Source organism: Bactrocera latifrons, unplaced genomic scaffold (genome assembly GCF_001853355.1).
Source record: "Bactrocera latifrons isolate USDA-ARS-PBARC rearing strain unplaced genomic scaffold, ASM185335v1 scaffold_77, whole genome shotgun sequence".
Classification (NCBI taxonomy): domain Eukaryota; kingdom Metazoa; phylum Arthropoda; class Insecta; order Diptera; family Tephritidae; genus Bactrocera; species Bactrocera latifrons.
Window position 1 is genome coordinate 907,177 of NW_017537456.1, and position 11,205 is coordinate 918,381.

At 36.4% G+C, this 11,205-nt stretch overlaps 1 protein-coding gene across 4 annotated transcripts in view; it reads right to left on the reverse strand.

Annotated features, from left to right (window-relative positions):
- The window catches only part of LOC108976528 (putative fatty acyl-CoA reductase CG5065), a 126,013-nt gene that overhangs the window by 113,495 nt on the left and 1,313 nt on the right, over positions 1-11,205 (reverse strand). The gene's annotated exons all lie outside the window — the stretch shown is intronic.

Below are 11,205 nucleotides of genomic sequence, written 5' to 3' on the forward strand. Positions count from 1 at the left end.
GGTGAAATCGGTTCACAACCACGCCTGAAATCTCGATTATCACTTTATCATGCGAGAGTATAAAATGTTCGGTGACACCCGAACTTAGCCCTTCCTTATTTGTTGTGTTGTCAATTTGTGCTAATTAGTCCTCATTAATCTCTCCTCTACACTATAAAGGCTGATATCCAACCCTGACACCCTAAAGTAATACAAATTTGCTTCCCGGTTGGGCGACGTTTCTTTAGAGAGGTATTTTCAGTGACCTGCAAAGACATATACAGYTTTGATGAAGCGAAAGACTTTTTCTACCCGCTCACTTGCAAAAAGGAAATTGGGTGGGTAGCCATTGCACAGCTAGAGCACAAAGTTAGAGGAACATGTTCGAAGGAACCACGTATTCGGCGATATGGCACCTTAAAGCTTTTTTCTAAAATTACGAAGATTTGCAAAATCCGATGAGATACCTCAAGTGAGTTTTATAAATATTAATGTTGAGTTATTTAAGCACATCTAGAGACCAAAATGCCATAATATGGATCAACAAACTGAATGAAGTTTTTAACAATGTTGAAATGGGACGACTCTACTGATTAGGTCTTGCCGACTGAATGGTTGCGCAGCATTCCCTGGGTACTAGCTTTTAAAAAATTAAAGAAATAGCGGAAGACCTGATTAAATTTGGATTAACCAAGTGGAAATGARCTGATCCACCTTGGATTAACCAAATGCAAATGAGCTTGTCTTCACTTGGCATTTGAAATGGTATCAGCTTTTGAATTTTAAATGATTCTGAGTCTCGAAAAGTGGTTTCCACAATAAAGAGATAMCGTTCTTCGACCAATTAATGCCATCAGAAAATCTCTAAAGGTGTCAAGAACAGCCAAACAATTAGTTGACTGGAACAAAACAAAAAGAAACCTTACTGTTGTGCCTTGAAACAGATCGAATCGATTTTACTAAAACGAGTAARATGACTGCAACAACAAGATATTCGTAAGCTAATGCCAGAAATCGTTGAAGCAGTCGAGACTCGATTACTTTTGTTCCCCACAGAATGTGGATATCAATGGTACAAGCGGTACTGCTTTCCTAAGTAAGAAGAAGAAGATTGAACGTGAATATTTTAGAATAAAAAATTCAGATCTTTGGACCACCCTGTAGTTKTGCATGTAAATACAAATTGTATTTAAGCTTTGGCGAAACAAAATCGGCTATGCTTTGGCAAACGTGTTAAATTTGTGAAACATATTTATGTATTTTTACAACAGACATCATACATACGTACACATTTTTCAAAATCCATATACATATACAAATTTATATAGCAACACACCTCTGCATTGCAAAAGTTCGCAAAACATGCTAGCACTTTGCGCACACTTCGAGCACAACACTCGTGCATGTATGTATGTAAGTGGTGTTGTGTAGTGCCAGCACAGCTCAGCGACCGCCCATAGAGGGCGGGGAGTGAGGTGGGAAAAAACTTTACAATTCGAAATTTGCATGCAATATCTAAGCGTATGCAATTGCTGTTGTTGTTTCACATTTCCGCCACTTGTTGTTTTTGTTGTTGTTGTTAGTATTTTACACCATTTTATTGTAATCAATTTTCGCAATTCGATTTTGATGTCAATGCGCGCGCGAAACCGAAGTTGGCAGCTCTTATTCGCCAAGAGCGCGCGCACGTGTGTGTGTGTGTGTTTGTTGCATGGGCTGGCGCGGCAAGAGGGTGCCGGGGAGACGCTGTTTTATCTATCAGTTTTTTCCATCTAAGCGAATAACAAATGTAAGCGCACAAAATATGATGGCACGCAAACAATAAAAAAAAAACAAAAACAAAAAAGGAAAAGGAAAAGTAGAAAATCCAAACCAACGAAAGTTGAGCAAAGAAAACAAAGAAAGAATGCACAAAAAGCGCAATACGAAGTAAACTGTATAAAATATTGTTTGCATACAAAGCGCGCATAGCGAAGGCAACTTTTCCCATGTACAYCGTATTCGCATTTGTGTTAGTTTCCGCGAGGAGCAGGRCGAGACAAATGCAACGGAGGAAATTGTGGCGATAAATATCCTTTGATTGAAGTATAAATTACTTTGTTAATGGAATTATTTGCAGGTATTGCTTTGTAGTCACTTTTTGCAGGCGTCTAGGTGACTTGAGCTGACTCAGCCCCAGTAGTAGTTTCCGTGTAACCGAAACGCACTTTTATTTTTAATGCGGCTAAAGGCTCTCAACTTTACTTTGACATATTTGGCTAGCATAACTTCAAGTCAACACAAGTTAATCTTAACAACGAGATGTTAGTTATATACTTCGCCCATCGTTACTAACAGCAGGTACCACATTCAAAATCTTCAACGGTATCACTGGCTTCTAATTCGCTTAATCAAACTTCAACTCAAAAGTTCACTCAGCTTTCTGCAAGCTTTCATAGAAGCTTTCATCGAACGATGCATTGTAGTTTGCTTGGAAGAATTTGATCAACCACGTGTTCCAGATTGGCTTTCTGAAGCGTAATATTTACTGAAGTCCATTTTTATGCCCATGACATGAAACTATCGGGAACATGAGGGCAGGTTGAAAGCTTCAGCTTTTTCAGCTATTTTAAGTAGTTAATCACAAGTCCAAAACTGCTTTGACATTAACAATCAGTAATTACTTTTTTTTATTTATTTACCTAGAGTAAAGGGAAAAAAAATTTAATTCTCTGTCTTTATTTCCCCCCACAACAAAAAGCATACTCTGTAAGTCACTCACTATTCCCGTCCTGAGGCTTGATGAGGGACGATGACAACATCCGATGAGTCGACGTTACGAGTTTTCGAAAGAAAGGTTCTGCGGTAGATTTATGGTCCTTTGCWCATTTGCCATGGCGAATACCGCATTCGATGGAAAGACGTGCTATATAAGATATACGATGACATTGACATCAGTAAAGAGAAGGTCCACCAAAGGCACCGTCAGTTTGCAGTGAGACAACACTGAGAAAGTTAATTTCGAAGCTATAGACAATAATATTTTCGAGTCAGYGAAGTGAAATTTAAAGTCGACTTATCATTACGAAAGTTACTTTAGACTCAGTATATTAGGTCTATTAAAAGGAAGTCCACAATTTATCCAATAGATGGAATTGGTGATCTGTAAGGATTATCAGSCTACGCTATAAAATTTTAAGGATATAAGATATCGCAAAACAAAATTGGAATCCAACAAAGCATGCGTCTTATGTCGTTTTATCGATTCCGTTCCACTAATTTTGATACCAATAAAGCGCCAACCACTGGAAGACCATTTGTCAAATTTTCAATATAATACTGGATATCGTCAAGTCCTACCGCCATATAAGCACTGTTGCTCAGGGGCTAAACTTTGCACAAATTTTTTTTGGCGCCATTAATATTTAAGACGGGCCACACGCGACTTCGCGACAAAGCTTCATGGAATAACCGTCCACGAATCGCTACTGATGTTGGATGCCGATGGTTACTGGTGATAAAAACTGGACTACTCGCCGTCAAAACGGTCGTTAAAGTATTGCGAGAGCCGCGCAAATGGAGTCCAATTCAGAAGTTTTGGTGACAGAGTTCTGACAGAGTTATGACAGAGAGTCATCTACTATGAGCTTCTCCTCTACGTGCTCTTAATTCGGACTTATACAATCAGCGGTTCAAGAGTGTGAAAGATGCAATCACCTGGAAGCCTTGAGCTTTGGCCAATRAGAGCGCAATTTTATTCCATCGGGATAATGGCAAGCTGCGTACATAGACTGTGGCTCGTTAGAAACTCTGAGAGCTTGTTTGAGAGGTTTTTAAGTATGTATTCACCTTATAGTCCGAACCTGGCACCAAGCTATTACTACCTTTTGCAGTCTAGGGCGAACGATTTGGCTGATGAAAAGTCGGATAAAGAGTACTTTCTGAAAATTAACTAAGTTTGTTTTTTGCCAATAGAGACGAGAAATTCTATGATAGTGGCATTACGAAAATATTTTCAAAATGCCAACAAGTTATCGAGCAAAGCGGTTCATATTTTATCTAAATCAGGTTATTCTAATTGAGCTAATTTCAACTCCTTCATTCTAATGCAAAAATAATAGATTTTTTTTATAAACCTTATATAACTCTGTTAACTGTCACGTCCTGACAATGATAGAGTACAGTATCGCTGGGACGGCTTTGGTAGCATTCAAGGAAAAACAAAAGTCCACAAAAGTTATGGAAATCCGAAAAATCAGTGCCACTTAACATATAATAGTATTTAATATTCCATTCATCCATCTGCCATTTAAAGGATATTTTGAACAACTTATTCATTGTTACACCACAGAGACCAGTTTTTGAAGTTGTTTACGCTGAAATGCATTAKCCAATAACCCAGAGGGACTTAAGCATTTTCCTATGGGGTAAAATTTGCAATAAAATATCTAAATTACACATACACTCACAACAGTACAATACACGAACTAACAAAGTGTCAATAATGTTGCTAACCACTGTGAGCCAAAGACGATTCGTCAACGCTGTTATCATACATATATACCCATACATACATATATATATTATATACAMATATATATTTCTATTGCATRTAGTTGAGCCATAGYGACTGTCTTCCCATTGACATTTGGGATTTGTGGCAATTCGTATGCAATGAGCGCTACTAGCTGCCAAACTGAGCCGCCATGCTAGCGATCAAGCCAATGACAAGGGTCTGCATATATACAACTATCGTATRTACACATATTTATATACATACATATGTATAAACATAGCGTATTTTGCGAGCCGCAAATGCACACCTCCTTTTGTAGCTAAACGCACTTACGGATACACATTAGGGTGGGTCAAAAAAAATATAAAAAAAAATTTTGTAGCTTAATGCGCTTACTGAAACACATAAGAGTGAGTTAAAGGAAATAATTTTTGTTTTTGTAGCTGAAAGCACTTACGGATACACATTAGGGTGGGTCAAAGAAAAATAATTTTTTTTTTGTAGTTAAACGCCCTTACGGGTATGTTTTAGGATGGGTTAAAGAAAAATAATTTTTTTGTAACTAAACACATTTACGGATACACATTAGGGTGGGTCAAAAAAAATTGTATGGGAAAAAACGCACTCACGGGTGCATATTAGGGTGGGTTAAAGAAAAATATTTTTGTTTGGGGAAAAACGCATTTACGGATACACATTAGGGTGGGTCAACGATTTTTTTATTTTTTTTTTTGTTTTTTGCTTGGTACTGCGTAAATAAAGTTCTTAGAAACGGAGAACTTTGCCGTTACAATTAAGAATTCATGATTGAAGCGACTTTTCCAGAGTTGTCTAAAAACCTAGTTTCAGAGCAACAAGCGAAAAAAATATTCCTCTTTCGAACCACTCTCAACACACAGCCACACATATGCGTATAAAAAAAACCCCATATCATTACACATACAATATATCTCTTATATACATATAATTACATCAATATCTACAAATATGCGAACATTTATGCAACCGATTGCTAAGACAATGCGCACTACAACGCGCTGCTTCGCTTTTACACACACACAGACAAGCGCGCAATCATCATTCTGGATATGCGACGCGTTCGCGCGCTTAGAATGCGAATTAGGCGCAGCCAGCAAATATTTGCTGCAAAATGCACTTGAAATTTCGCAATCTAGGCAACAAAAACAACGCAATTACACCAACAACATCAGGCTAGGCAAACAGGCATACTTAGAAGCAACAATAAGATATCGGGCTATAACACTAGCTTTCGCGGCAGGAGAGAAAAAAGGTGTGCATACACACTCMCACACAGGCGAACACTCGARCACAGTGTTTTACAATACGAACGCAACAACAACAATGTGCCAACGGTTGCAGAAAATGATGAATGGCTCTCGAGGAGCGTAAACAAAGTGCGAGTGCAGWGTGGAGTGCGGCAAAGTTTTGAGAAATGGTTTGTCGCTGTTGGCGCTTTGGMATGTTGCAGCTGCTGCACTACATCCGCACACCCGCCGCCACACACACACCCATACATTCAAACGCACTCTCATAAATAAGCGCCACACATACACATACGCTTGTGTATTTGTATATGTATGAGTGCTTGGTTGTAGTTTTTTGCCCCGAGAAGTCTCAATTCTGACAATTCCGGTTGGTAATGGATTTGTGAAATTGAACTTTGTCGCCGGCGTAGTTCGCAGTAGTCCCGCGAGCGTGATATTACAAAAGTGTTTCAAAACTGTTGTTGGATTGGACCAGTTTTTTTACTCATTTTTGTAAATATGAAAATTAAATGCGAAGATACGAACACATGTCAGCGATATAAGTTGCAGGCCACAGCCCGAACTCTCGGCATAAAGTTGAAATTTTACAAATATGCGCCTCACTGATGCCCCTCAAGCAACGCCCGTGTCAGAATATTGAGTCAGATTTTCATATAAAAACTTGATTCCTATAGTTCAGTATGGCAACTATATGCTAAAGTTATCCGATCTGAACAATTTGTTGGGAGATTGTAGCGTGGTCTTGGACTATAATTTATGCCAGCACACGCGAAGATATCTTGTCAAACAAGAAAGTTTTCCATACAAAACCTTGATTCCGATTGTTCAGTTTATATGACAGTTATATCCTATAGTGGTCCAATATCAGCGGTTTCAACAAATAAGCAACTTACTGAAGAAGAATAGACGTGTCCAAAAATCGCTGTGTAGTTCGTGTTGTACAGAGGTACATTATAGCAGATCRTTTCTTCCATAAAATCGCATATTTGTTRAATGTTCTACGAATCTTTCTAAACAATTTTACCCAAAAGAATATTGTCGATTTTGAACAGCGAGTTTTTAAATGAAATTTAGAAGTATGTTATAGTTGACCAATTTACTTTATTTTCACCTTCAGCGGAGACCCCACAATCTGCGCGAAATGCTGTGGGATAAGCCTCTTTAACATCGCATATARGATTCTATCGAGCATACTGTGTGAAATACTGAAACCTACCGTAAACAAACTGATTTGACCTTATTAGTGKGGCCTTAAACGTGAAATATCTATAATCGACCAGCCAAATGTTGAAAAATGCTTGTAAAAGGAAGACGACACACACCAACCCTTCGAAAGGAGCTGCCTCTATGCCGATATGTCTGAACTGGGTATCTTCGCAACGCTAATATGGCTGTGTAAGCTGACGTTGAGCAACACCAAAAGCTCCATCAAACTCGGGAAGCAGGTCTACAAGCCTTTCGATACCAAAAGAGATTTCAAACAAGGATACCCCTTAACGTACGACTTCTTCACTCTACTCCTGGAGAAAGTAAGAGACCTGAATAGAATAGCTACAATCTTCTACAAGAGTGTACAAGTCACTCATCATCCCCGTCAGCATCGACATCACTCCATATCTAAGAGTACTCGACGCAATACCCGCTGGGGCAAGCAGAGAAAGAGGAAGACCATCAGAAGAACGACAGACGCGCTATTGTAAGCTCGCCTAAAATCGAAAAAAATAAGTGCCCTGTGGAAAGACGTGCAGTGCATTATTTATTTACGAAAGGAAGTATGGTTTCCACAATGCTGTAGGATACGGTATTAAGATGTTTCAAAGAGGAAAAGAGAGAAGTTACAAATAWACTAACATACAGGAAGCTTAAATAACAAAATCTTCAGAATCCACAGCAAACAGACAGAGCTGTTCGAGTTGAGATGTGGTGGCAATGAGAGGAGAAGAGATTGTTTGGTGTTTAGTACTCACTTAGTATAATATCAAAGGAAGTGTCGACCAAATTATGTTGCTGTCATGCATATTTGTTAACTCTAAGAAATATTTAATACAATTGGAACGTTTGAGGCGCCGAATCGATGGAACGACAGAGTGTTCAGAATGCTTCATGGAGACGTCAGAACTATAGATTAGCAGACTAAACAGCAACAGTTATGTATAGGATTCGAACCCTCAGATCAATTTTTTTACTACCATACTTCCTGGAATTTTTAAAGAGGGAAAAAGCGGCATATAGTATGGTCTCCAGATTTCTTATGATAATTTTATTGCAGGAGTCTAGCTCTTCATATTTCTTTTCTTTCGGCTCATAAACAAAAAAAAAAACGAATATTGCTTTATGCTTGTAAGTATTCCATACTCCGAAAATAAACATGACTGTAGTCACTTGGTTCGATAATCGGGTTCTGCAGATGAATCAATAGAACTTAAATCAGTTTAATATATATATTTTTTTTTTGTGGACCACAGACAAGCATATTGATATTTATTTTGTAATGTGCTCAAATGCAACGGCAGTCGTCAAAGGTTAAGTCCCAACAAATTTTAAATAAATATAGAAATTTTCTTCGCAGAACTGTTAAGTTAAAAAGTGAAATTTCTCTACTAATTTTCACATCAARAAACCAAAGCTTGCATGATTATATCCAAACGGAAGATATTAATTTTTCACATTTGTTTTATTTTTATTTTCCTTGCACTTTGCCTTGTTGATATTAATCGTTAGCACGTGATCGCACATAACCGAAAATAAACAAACAAATAAAACGGAGGAAAGAATTCCTTCAGTGTAGTCACCTCATGACTTGCGAATTGGCGTCAAATATTTCAAGTTTAAGTGCGCACACATACAGAAAAATTTGGTACAAATACAAATGCAGATACACGCATRCACATGTGATAATAGCTATTTTTAAAATATACATACATACAAACACTTAAACCTCGAAACTCTCTCAGACATCCAGACATCTCAGAAGAGTAACTAGCAACTATGCAGGTGCTAATATGTTGATTACACAAATAACGACTCAACTAATCGGCCATCGTAGGTGAGTTGATTTTTACTGAAATAACAACAAAGCGAAAATTCCCAACGGAAAGATGAAAATCAATTTTAGTAATAGTTAAATGCTAAAATCAGAAAATCTGTGTGAAAAGAAAACAGAAGTGCAGTCATAAATAATTTAACACCAGAGATAGTCGCAAAAAAAAAAAAAGATTTTAGTAGCTGTCAAATTCATGAGAAGCCCTTTGATAAACCGTATCCCATAGGGGAGTGTAAAAGTGATGCATGCCAGACTTTGAAATATTAAATCAATTTTTTATGCGTGAATTCATCAAAAATCAGCCGAAATCATCATTAAAATTCATGAAAATGGAATTGAACATCGCCAAAACACCGATTTATCGCATTTTGCCCGWACATAAAATAATTGATTATGCCGAAAAAACCATTTGTTCTGTTTTTTAGTGCTGTTTACTTTGGAACGCACCTTGTAGAACGTGTTCAACACGCAGAGAAGAAAAAATATAGCAGCTGTAGCTGAGAATGTACACAAAGACTGTAGAAAATCGATTCGGCGCCGTTCGCAGCTCGCTATGGAACGACTTAGCACATTTTACGTCGAGATCTTAAATTAAAAGCGTACAAAACACAAGAGCTGCCCTTTCACCCAACAAAAAAGAACGGTTTGGTGTGGTTTGTGGACTCATCGGTCCATTTTTCTTTTCTAAAATGATGCCGGCGAGAACGTAATTGCAATGGTGATCGTTAACGCGCCATGATAACGGACTATTTTACTTGATGCTTGAAATTGAAGGTCATGATCTCGGCGACACTTCGGTGTGCAGATAATTTTACGTTTTAAGCCGGTCGATGGGTCACCAAGATCATGTGATATTACACTTTTCCTGTGTAGATATGGAAAGTATAATGTCTATGGAACAAAACATCAGGGATGTCATTCGCCTAGTACATATAGTCGAATAGACCAAATGAGTCATTGAAAATTAGACTAAATGGATGGACCATCTGTGACGTATCCGCGGCCAACATTTAAAATAGATAATTTTCAACAAATAATTGCGAACGAATAGTATTTCGAATGATAATAAACCTTCTCCATTAAATTGAAGTTTCTGTGTTTTTTCTTTAYAAAAAAATGGGGGAATTATCCTTTATAACTATATCCTAATGTATAATGCAGATACTACTGAAAGTTTATACTCACTTCGTACCCGACTGTCACTGCTAATTTCTGTGAGTAATACTAATGTAACACTAAATAATTCAAGTTAGAATGGCTACTCAAGCGTATAAAAAAATATTAGCTACTTAGCTTATTGCTGAAGAAAAATCTTATAGGAGAATAAGATTGACAAAATTTTAGTGCTGTAACTTCACCGTTAAAAGGTTATGTTCAATTGGTCTTCAAATGTTAAGCCCAAGTTAGAATACATTGAATATTGTAAACTGTCTGGGAATGATCAAAATTTTTATGCCAAAAAATTTCTCAAATCCAAAAAAAAAAAAGTATTGCAACTAATAATCGTCCAAAGACAAATCAACATTTTAATATTTGATAAAATGGCGGCTGCCCAGAACAAAAATTCGTGTTTGTGTAAAAATGTACATATTCTTTAAAGAGACTACAAATTCGAGATTACGAGTATTATTACAAATAATATTCCTTCGAATATTACCAGACAAAGTTCATGRGCCCAGCTGGTTCACATAAATTTTTCTCATCGTCTGTGAAAACGACGTTTTGAGCAAAGCTCGCCTAAAGTTTTGAAAGCCAATTMCATTAAGTTAAAATAAATATGCGCATAAGCCCGAAACAATTCGCTGGATCAATTTCTAATTTTCGAATAATATTTGCAAAAAATKTGTACATTCAGTAACAGCAAAAAAAATTTCAATCTTTTGAAATTCACGAATTGATTTTTATTTAAAWATATATGTTCGAAAACTGTTCATAAAAAAAAATAAAAAATATACAACATACATATTTTTTTAATAACGTAGCGCTTGATATTTAATTATTTATTTTATTTTTAATTTACGAAACGCATAATGGTCTTATAATTTTCTTTTCCTAATACAAGTAGATGGTTATTCATTATTTATTTGAATTAGGAATATTTATTATTTTACTTTTATTTTTTATTTTATTTCATTTCACCGCATTCACTTTTGAATAATAATGAATAATTTTATTTGAATTTATTAATATGTAACCTGGTCTAAGAAAAGGGAACTAACGTGCGAAAACTAGTTTATGACTTTTTGGATTCTATCACGTGAAAAAAAATATTTATTTTTTATTTTTTTATGTTACTGAATACATTTTTTTTTTACTTGATTTTATTTTGCTTTATTTGATATTAATGATTGTTATTAATTAATTTTCATGTTTTTATTTATTTTATATGAGCTTTCATTTTT